Raw genomic sequence first — 10577 nt, 5'->3', positions numbered from 1 at the left:
CTTGTGGTAAGGCTGATGTCATCTCTCCAAGACCTCTGTGACTGAAGGGACTCCAAGGTGGTGCCAACTGGGGACTCTGAAGTGCCTCTAAAAAACAAACACCAGGAACCACTCAACAGTTGACCAGCAAGTACTAGACCAGGGCTTATGAAATGTGTGTGTGTGTTAGCTGTGTACCTTCAATTCATTTCCAACTTCTGGCAACCCTAAGACAACCCTGTCATGGGCTTTTCTGGGGCTGAGAGGGTGACTCACCTAAGGTCACCCAATGGATTCCATGACTGAGCAGGGAATGGAACCCCAGTCTCTAGAGTCCCTAGTCCTACACTCAAACCACTACTCCATACTGTTTTTCATACACATACACATACACACACACTCATACACACACATACTGTTGCTATTAACTGCCTTCAAGTGGAGTATGACTCATGGCATCCCTGTGGATGAGACATCTCCAAGCCCCCCTCCCCCGGTCCTCAACCTTTCATAGATGTAAGTCTACTTCCTCAGATGCATTTGGACCAAATGCATCTGAGGATGTAGACTTAAGTCTACGAAAGCTCATGTGGCCAATTTCTTTTTTAGTTAGTCTCAAAGGTGCTACAAGATCTCTCTACATATTTTTTTCTCTGTGTCCACACATGCTCAGCAAGGGATTTTGAGATAGCTGCTATTTACCTTGCCTTAAGTAAGCAGATATATACAGTGGGATAAGCTAGAGCTGAATCCTGTTCTTTCCAAATCTGTATTGCATTGGTCTTAATCATGTTTTCAATAATATTGATATTTAATTCTTTTAATTTTTGTAGGTTCATGTTTTAACTAGACTTTAAAAAAAATTGTAAGCTGCCTTGAACCCCAGTTTGGGAAAAAGATGGGACATACACCCAATAAGTAAGTAAGTAAGTCAGTCAGTTTTCTCCAGCCATTCATCCTTCTCCTTGTTCTCATGCTGCTACAACAAACTTACAGCTAGACAATGGAATGAAGAAAGAAATGAGGATTAAGCAACTCAGTAAAAAGTAGTTCTTTCCAGAGACTTTAGCTGAGGTTTGCTGGTACTGAAAAATGTATAATATTAATGTTAAATTCTAAAAAAACATTTTAAAAATTCATATAATAAATAATAATAATAATAATAATAATAATAATAAAAACTTTATTTTTATACCGCTTTTCCAGCAGATCAAAGCGGTTTAGAGTTTCTCAAAAAATAGGCAAAAGTATACAACAATATAGCACAATAATCATAAATAGACATTCAATTCAATATACTGGGGGAAAGCAGATAATAGTGAGTACAAATTTTAATGCCAACATTAAATGACAAATTCTGACAAGCCTAATAAGTTGCAAACTGGTGTAAACCAGGTGGGTGCTTGACTGAAACAACCTTGCAAAGAGGAGAAAGAGAAATTTGGTGAAATTAAAATCCATAGATTCTGCCATCTCCAGACATTTCCAAGCAGCTGGACAGAGAAAGCACACAAAACCTAGATTTTACATGGCTGCATGTAGCATAAGAGTTCTGTGTAGGGAACTCTACTATGGCTTGCCTCTCACCAGCCCCAGGAGTCACCATGTTGATAAGATAACTCTCCCTATGGCTATTCCAGGGAGACACAGGAGGAGTGTCTGGCTATGTCACCAGAGCCAGATTCAGACAGAAGGACTCAACCATTGATGTCATCTGTCTGCATCTGTCTATGGTGACATAACTAGACATTCCTCCTATGCCTCCTGTTTTCCGGCAGAAATGGAATATAGCCAGAAGCTTATCTGATCTCTGCTCTCTAACAGCAAAGAAATGGCTACTTGGGGTGGCCATCAAAGCAACACTATAAGTCTGGTGTGTGCGTGTGCTTTAGCTGCTGTAGAGGGAGGAAGACAATACCAACCTCAACACCAACAAAAATCACACAAAACATCGAAAATGTGGAATTAGCCTTGCACATGTCACTACATGAATTCATCCAAGTTCAGTGGTTCCCAAACTTTGGTCTTCCAGGTGTTTTGGGATTCAATTTCCAGGATTCTTGGCTTTTGTCTATGGTAACTAGGACTTCTGGGAGTTGATGTCCAAAATACGTGGAGGACCAAAAATTGGGAATCACTGTCCTAGATGATAACATACTAGAAATAGTCAGAGAGTTCCTATAACTTGGATCAAACATTGATCAGAACGGAGACTGCAGCCAAGAAATCAAGACTAGGATCAGGAAGGACAGCTATTAAACAAACAAACAAAAGAGACAAGATCCTAAAGTGAAAAGACATAACACTGAATAGTAAAGTTAGGATAATCCAAAGCATTGTATTCCCCATTACTATGTATGGATGTGAGAACTGGACAGTGAAGAAAGCTGTTAAGAAAATCAACTCATTTGAGATGTGGTGCTGGAGGAGAGTGCTGAGGATACCATGTGCCAAGAAGGCAAATGAAAGAATAGATGAAGCCTCAACTTTTCTTGGAACCCCACTCTCGAAGCTGGAGGCTCTTGTGTCAATGACAGATAGCAGTCTTCCTCACAAGCTCTCTAATTCTCCTGCCTGCTTCTCCCTCTCTCATGGATGGATGAGGCCAGGCCATACCAGGAGAATGGAGCAACCCAGAAAGTCTTTCCCTGTTTCTTCCTCTTTTCCCAGAGGGTGTTTGAAGCACAGTGGGCAGAAAAAGAAGCCTCATTTGCCCTATTATCTGGTTACACTTTCTCTTCTGTTGAGTTTTTTTGTGTCTTACAAGGTACAGTAATGCTACTCCCCATTTCTTCCAAAAGGAAGACATGAGTACCTAGCTTCTTGGGGGCATTTGGTTTGCACATTGTAAACTGCTTAGGGAGTGATAGTTCACTGATAAGTAGTATAGAAATGTTCTGGCTATTGCTATACTGTTGCTAGGATGGTGGTTGTAGTGTCCCCACTTATGGTGTCACCTGGTGTAGCTCACACCTTCCATAACACCTAGGGACACCTCTGCCACAAGGCCAGCATGAGTGAGAAGCTTCTCAGTCACTGCTCAGCCAGCTAACCAATTTCTGCTCCCAGGATGGCCAGGTGGCAAAGGGAGCAGCGACCAATAATGTGCAGTAGAACAGTAGACCTACTATCAAGAAACATGCTTTTTTGGATGTTGTCAACCAGAAGAAAAGCAGGTAGTAGTCCAAAAAGGTGTGGGGACCACTGGTATAAGTGCACCCAGAAATTCGCATCTGCTTCTCATGGAGACTCTCCAGTGCAACCATCATAACCACCTCACACCAAAGCCTGCACAAAGGAGGTAGTTAGAAAAGTCAGTCTGCTGCATCCCAATGGACAGGAGAACAGACCTTGACTTGTAAGACCTTGTAAGTCTTTTCTGCACTCTTTAGAGTGGTGGATATATTCCTGTTTTCCAAACCTGCATTGTCAGATGTAACTACAATGATGGACTCTGTCATCATAGCTCTGTCTGATGATGCCATTCCCCACAAACCTAATTTTAATAGAAAGGGATGTGTGTCTGGGTGTATAAAGTTCTGTTCATGACTTATAGGGCCTTATATGACTTGAGTCCAGACTGAAAGACCTTATCTTCCCATACCAATCTGCCAGGGTCCTAAGATCTACAAGGGAGGCTTTCTCTTGGTCCCACCACCATCACAGGCACACTTGGTGAGGACACCTGACAGAGCATTCTCTGTGGCTGCTCACACTCCCTGGGATGCCCTTCCATGGGATGTTAGACCCTCTTGCTGCTTTCCTTTCTCCACCAGGCAAAGAAGTTTCTGTTTAAGCAGGCTTCCAATGTGCAATCGCTCTCAGGGAGCTTCTCATTGGGGCTTGTGCTGTGTTTATGTTTTTAAATGCAATTTTATACTGTTTAAATTATTTTACTTTTTTTCAAAATCTATATTGATAAGTTGCTAACCATCTTTTTCTGTGAGCCACCTTGAGCCCCATTCCAGGAGAAAGACAGCACATAAACTAACTAAAGTGAATCCCAAAAGTAATGAGGTCATAAATTTGGCTATGATGTCCGAATTGCTGAACAGATGCCTATGTTTTGGGATGCTTAACTACTAAGTAAAGGAAATGTGTAATAAGTAAATAAAAACGCCTATTTATATTTTCCAGCTTTGTTCCCTTTATGAATTCCCTACAAGATTCACAGCAATCCTCTTTGGAGGGAGGTGGAAAGTCAGCAGCTCTAAATCTTAAAGCTTTGGCAGCAAGTTCATGCCATTAAGGCTTACTTATTTTAATAATCTGGTTTCTCTATTTCCAGCAGCCAATTTATCTTTTTGATCCTATCTTACTAAAAATAACCTAGATGATATTTTGGAACTCGGTGTTTGATCACTGGCCATTAAGTAATGGTGGGAGTTATTAAAACAGACTTGATTAAAATTTAAAATTTTGCTGGATGAGAATGGCAAATAGTAACCTGTTTCCTTGTCTTCTTTTATTTAACTGAAAGGCCAAGATATCTTTTATGGCCCTTTAAAACTCCAAATTTACCATATATTTGTGCTGCCTAATGTTTTTATTTCTTTTATTTCCTTGTGTAGGAAATGATGTTGCATTTTATAGGCACACACCATTTCATATTGAACACAATCAATCCCATCACATTGTGAAAGCCTAATTGGACTGGGCCTAGTGAGTGCTTACTTGGAAGACCTCTGGGAAACAGGGATCTCCTTGTAGGACTAGGAAAAAATCCTACATGGAACACTGAGATTTGGTTGATGAACTGATGGCCTGACTGAATATAAGGTAGCTTCATATGGATTTATGTATTTTATTCTTCTGTGATTTTGCAAACTGCAAAGAGAATATACAGTATGTGCTGGGTAGCTTATACAAATATAGACCAAGATTCAACATTGCTGTTTACATTTCATACTTTTAGAAAGCCAGCATGGCAGTGGTTTGAATGCTAGACTATGACTGGAGATGAGGATTCGATTCCCAGCTCGGCCATGAAACCCACTGGGTGACCTCAGGTAGGTCACATGCTCTCAGCCTCAGGGAAAGGCAATGGCAAACCTGTTCGGAACAAATCTTGCAAAAATAAAATAAAAAATAAAATAAAAATAAAACCTCAATAGAGTCGCCTTAGGATTGCCGTACATCAGAAACGTCTTGAAAGCACACAACAACAAAGCTACATTCCAGAAATGCAATGAAACCTTGCTAGTGAATTGTGAAGATGAGCACCTGGGCACTGGCAAGAATGTTCCGACTCTCATTGCGTGCTTCTGATGCACATTAGCTGCTCCTGATGAGGATCTCTTGCTCCTGATGAACACTGGGCATTTATGACATGCATTGGGCAATTGTGCTCCATGCTGGTCACTCCTGTTGCACTCTCATTTACTAGCCAATGTCCAGATCACACTGGGAGTACCCTGATGCACTTTGGTGCCCAGTTAACATTGGGGCTGTGGTGAATCAGTCACTCCACTGGCCACCATTGCGCAAAAGACACCCTTATGTTCGTAATGCCACAGCATCCCCTAAGAGAATATGGAGGTTGTGTAACTACTCCATTCTATTTCTCACACATGTAAGTCTGCTTACAAAGATGTAAGCCTCATGCTGAATTCCAGCCATAGAAAATACAACTAAATTAAATCGCCTTGTCTTTTTTTCTTTCCACTGATTCCCACTATCTTGGAAAACAGCTCTCTCTTTTTCTGTCTCTTAAATCACAAGGTTATATTTTAATCTTCATCAATAACTGCATATTTCTCTTACTGACTCTAAATATTCCTCTCCCACAGATTGGATTTCTTAAATTAGCATGATTGCTTTTGTTTAGGGAAATGGTTTCATTTGTGAGAGGTGCCCCATTTGTACACAGTAATTAGATTCTGCTTGCTAATCACCTTTGCTTGAAATAATAAAACTCCCAGAAATGAACGACAGGAGAGTGCAACGGAGCAGGTGCCACCATTTACTGAGCAGTAACCTGGTCCTTGATGGATAACTGAGATTTATTGTCAAGAGTTACTTTCAAAGGTTAGTGGCCCAGTTAATTGCAAACAGTGCTCCTGGTGCCACATCTAGGTCAAAAAGACAACTGTGAAGCAGTCAAGGGGCTCTCTGGAGAAGCTGAGAAGCAAGGCAAGAAAGGAAAGGAAAGTTGTAATTTGTGCAGTGTTTAGGTGTCATGTACTCTCCAATATTTCACAAATGAAAACTGGGACACATACAACCAACCAAGATCAGAGTGTGGTCAAGCTGGCAAAAGTTATTTAATGAATAGCATTGAGCCAGGGCAGTTAAAGTTGTCTCAAAATGGATTATTTCTGCAATCTGTTTTGGCCTGAAGAAAATACAAGCTAGGTGAGGCTGCAGGAGTTTAATTTTGCCTGAGCTAACTGGGAAAAGGGAAGAATCTGTCCCTTCCTCTCCTGCTCCTCCATTGAAACGAGTGCAAACTACTTCCCAGAAGAAAATATACATATGCTTTGTTGATTACAGTAAAGCCCTTGACTGAATTGATCACGAAAAATTATGGCTTGCTCTTAGAGGGAACAGGAGTGATTTAATTGTCCTGATAGCAGAACTGAATATGGAGAAACAGAATGGTTCCCAATTGGCAAAGGTGTCAGGCAAGGCTGCATACTATCATCCTATTTATTTAATCTGTATATAGAAAATATTGTACACAGAGCGGACTCAGAGGCAGGAGATGTGAAGATTGGGATTGTTCTTTTTAACTGTAATTTTAAACTATACAATGTTTTATTCTTATACTGTTGTAATACGCTTTGATTCCTCTGCAAAAAAGCGGAATATAAATAAATAATTATTAAATGCATTTAGCTTGCCACCAAATTCCAGCGATTTTTTTTTTTACAAAACTATCACTATGGTTGCCACCAAATTTCAGCAGCAAATCCTGTTGTCATTATTTTTAAAAATAAAAATTTATAGGGAGCACTGGAGAGTGCAGAAACGGGGACTTAAGGTCATCACGTATGTATACAAATGTTTAAAACAAACAGGACCCCCACACAAGCACACAGAGTTGATTTTACCTGTAACCTGTTTTCATCTATGTTGCAAATCATCTTGGATCCAGCACTGGGAGAAGCGTGCAACAGAAGTGAAACAGAGGCCAGCAACAATCACAGGAAGGCTTGGACTGAATCGTTGCAATCTAGCATTCCCTCCACATAGCATAAATATTCACATGCAGATATACTATGGTCTGTTCTGCAATGCAGAACTAATGCAGTTGTACACTGCTTTAACTGTTATGCCACCATCATGTGACATCCTGGGATTTGTAGTTTGTTGTGGCACCAGAATTCTCTGATATATCTCACAAAACTACAAATTTCAGAATCCCACAGGATTGAGCCAAAGTAGTTAAAATGGTGTCAATCCTGGCCATCCTGGGAGCAGCAATTGTTTAGAACATTTCTATACTGCTTATCAGTGAACTAGCACTCCCTAAGCAGTTTACAATTTCTAAGCCAATTGCCCCCAAGAAGCTAGGTACTCATGTCTTCCTTTTGGGAGAAATGGGGAGTAGCATTATCGTACCTTGTAAAACATGAAAAGCTCAACAGAAGAGAAAGTGTAACCAGATAATGGGGCAAAGTAGGCCTCTCCTTTTTCTGCCTTCAAACACCTTTTGGGAAAAGTGGAAGAGACAGGGCAAGACTTTCTGGGTTGCTCCATCCTCCTGGTATGGCCTGGCCTCATCCATCCATGAGAAGGAGAAGCAGGCAGGAGAATCAGAGAACCTGTGAGTGTAAGGAAGGCTGCTGTCTGCCATCTCTCAGTCTCAGATGATGGCAATGGCAAACTCCTCTGAACAAAACATGCCAAGAAAAACCTGATAGGTTTGTCTTAGGGTTGCTGCAAGTCGGAAACAGCAATTATGTCGGTCTGCTGCAGTTGCAGTCCCAGGCAAACAGTCCAAACTGTTACTGAGCATAACTTGCTATAAGATTGGCAGACTACCAGAAGGATGGCTGTTCTTGAGCAATGCCCTTCAGACCTCTCTGAAGAAACTTGCCAAGAAAACCCAAGAAAACCCTGTGATAGGTTTGCTTTAGGGTCGCCATAAGTCGGAAATGACTTTAAAGCTCACAACACACACATCCTATATGTGTCCATTTAAGATAACTGATTGCAATAAAATAGCCTAGACAACTATGCACATACATATGCATATGTACATATCATGTGGAAAATATTGCACAGAAAAATATAGAATATATCTTTACTATACTCCACATCTCTGGTCACAGGACAACTGCCACACTAGAATGGGAAAAGGCCAGAGGTGAGCATACATGCCTCTAAAAAGGCAACAGCCTTTGAGAAACCCATAACATGCTTCAAGAACTGAGGTTATGCAAGTATACATGGATAGGACAGTATGCATAACAGCACGCGATTCAGCCAGTATAGGAGAACGATGAGGAAGATTAATTTAGGCTAATTAAAATGTGATTGTTGTTGTATGCCTTCAAGTTGTTTTTGACCTATGGCAACCCTAAGATATACTTATCACAGGGTTTTGTAGGTAAGATTTGTTCTTAACCTATGTAAGATAGGGTTTTCCCTTGCCTTCCTTTGAGGCTGAGAGTGTGTGACTTGCCTAAAGTCACCCAGTTGGCTTCCATGGCTGAGCAGGGATTTGAAACCTGGTTGTGAGTTGTAGCCAAACGTCTACAATGAATGTCTATACAGTGCTAGCTTTCTATTAGAACTTGGAAATTTCCAAAATGATTGGAAAGTCTGATATGGTTTTTACAGAACAATATTTTTGGTTCTCATGATAACCAACAATATGTAGGTCAATGTCAGTGAAGTGGATTGGCTTGAAGCATCTCATTTTTGAACAGGTGTCTGTTTACACTTCCTTATCCTTAACAGCTAGGGAAAAGATGATATAAAAGGTCTTTGCAAAAAATGTAATAAAATTAAATCAATTTTTTTAAAAAATTACTTGTCTAAGCTATTGATGGAGTTCACCACCAGGTGGCAGGAATCAACTCATTTCCCCACTCTGCAGACTTCTGTCGTCAGTCAGTCACATTTTTTAAAACAAGAATGCATGCAGGGGAAAACAAAAGATTAGATAATGATTAGAAACCCGTGCACTTTTAGCATAGAAAATTTCAAGACACCAGTATGACACAGAGTGGAAAACATTAATTAAAAGCAACAACTAGTACTTATTTGGCTCGTTAATTAGTAACTTCAGCCAGATTCCATTTCTATCTCAAATACTGAGGGAATGTGAAAATAAGTTAAAATTTAAAAAACTCAGGCGCTTTACAGACCACCCAAAAGGGCGGTCTGAAAAGCGCCCTCATTTGCTGCGTGGAGGAGTCTCAAACCGCGCAGCTCCTCCACGAAGCAAAAAGAAGCCGCAAAAAAGGCTTCTTTTTGCACTGCGGAAATGATGCTGCAGGGTGCCAATGGCGCACTCGCAGCATCATTTCTGCTGTGCGACGTGCGGACGCTAGCCGTCCGTGACATCAAGATGGTGGTGCCTGTGTAGAACGGGCGCCGCCATTTTGTACGTGCTCAGCGCATACTAGGGTTAGGGACATCCACAAAGGATGCCCCTTTCTAACCGTAGTATGTGCCAAGCACATACTAGGGTGCCCATCTGTAACGGGCCCCAGTCACACTCGGTGAAGTTCTCAGACTCCCTCGAAAATAACACCATTTCATAAGATGCTTCCAATGTGGGCTGAAAAATTCCATCATTACCCCATGATGTTCTTAGGAGTAACTAATAGTTATAGTAATTGTATAACCTTTGCCAATTTACAATTCCCAGTGCTGAGCCTCTGTGGCTATGTTTGAGCGTTGGCCTAGGATTCTAGGGGACCAGGGTTTGAATTTCTGCTCAGCTATGGAAACCTCAAGGATTAAATACAGTACCCTAAGGGGTACTGTATTTCAAATCTTGTCTGATCTTGGAAGCTAAGTATGTCACCCGTGGTTAGTACTTGGGTGGGAGATCGCCAATGAATACTAGTTGCTGTAGGCTATACTTCAGGGGAAGGAATTGCCAAAACCTCCTCTGAGAATTCTTTGCCTAAGAAAACCCTATAAAATTCAAAGGGTTCCCATAGATCGACAGGCAACTAGAAGGCAGGCACATAGAGACATTCACACCCATGGAAAACTACTGTGTGAGATTGGACAACACACACTTTTGCAGCTTCAGAGGCAGGCAATGGCAAACGCCCTCGAAACTAATCTTGCCAAGAAAACTCTGTGGAGTTAGTTAGAAATGTTAGCAATGACTTGAAGGCATGCAACAACAAGTGCCGAACTAAGATGTTTCAGTGAGGCAAAGGACAAGATGACATCCCAATTCCATGTACAGTAGCTGAGGAGACTGGAAATAGAAAATGCTCTCTGGCACACCTGAAGACAACCCACACCCCCCCCACCCCCCGCCAGGATGGTCAGGAGAAACAGTGCAGATTACTGTTGTCCACCCCAAACTCCATCTCCTGGATAAAAGGCTACTGACTGAGAAAGCTGCCACACCCTGCCTTATTATTTTTTATTTTATTTACTTATACCCCACCTTTCTCAGGGAC

The sequence above is a fragment of the Sceloporus undulatus genome, chromosome 6 (assembly GCF_019175285.1).
Source record: "Sceloporus undulatus isolate JIND9_A2432 ecotype Alabama chromosome 6, SceUnd_v1.1, whole genome shotgun sequence".
NCBI classification, from domain to species: Eukaryota; Metazoa; Chordata; class Lepidosauria; order Squamata; family Phrynosomatidae; genus Sceloporus; species Sceloporus undulatus.
Note: the sequence above shows the minus strand (reverse complement) of the source record.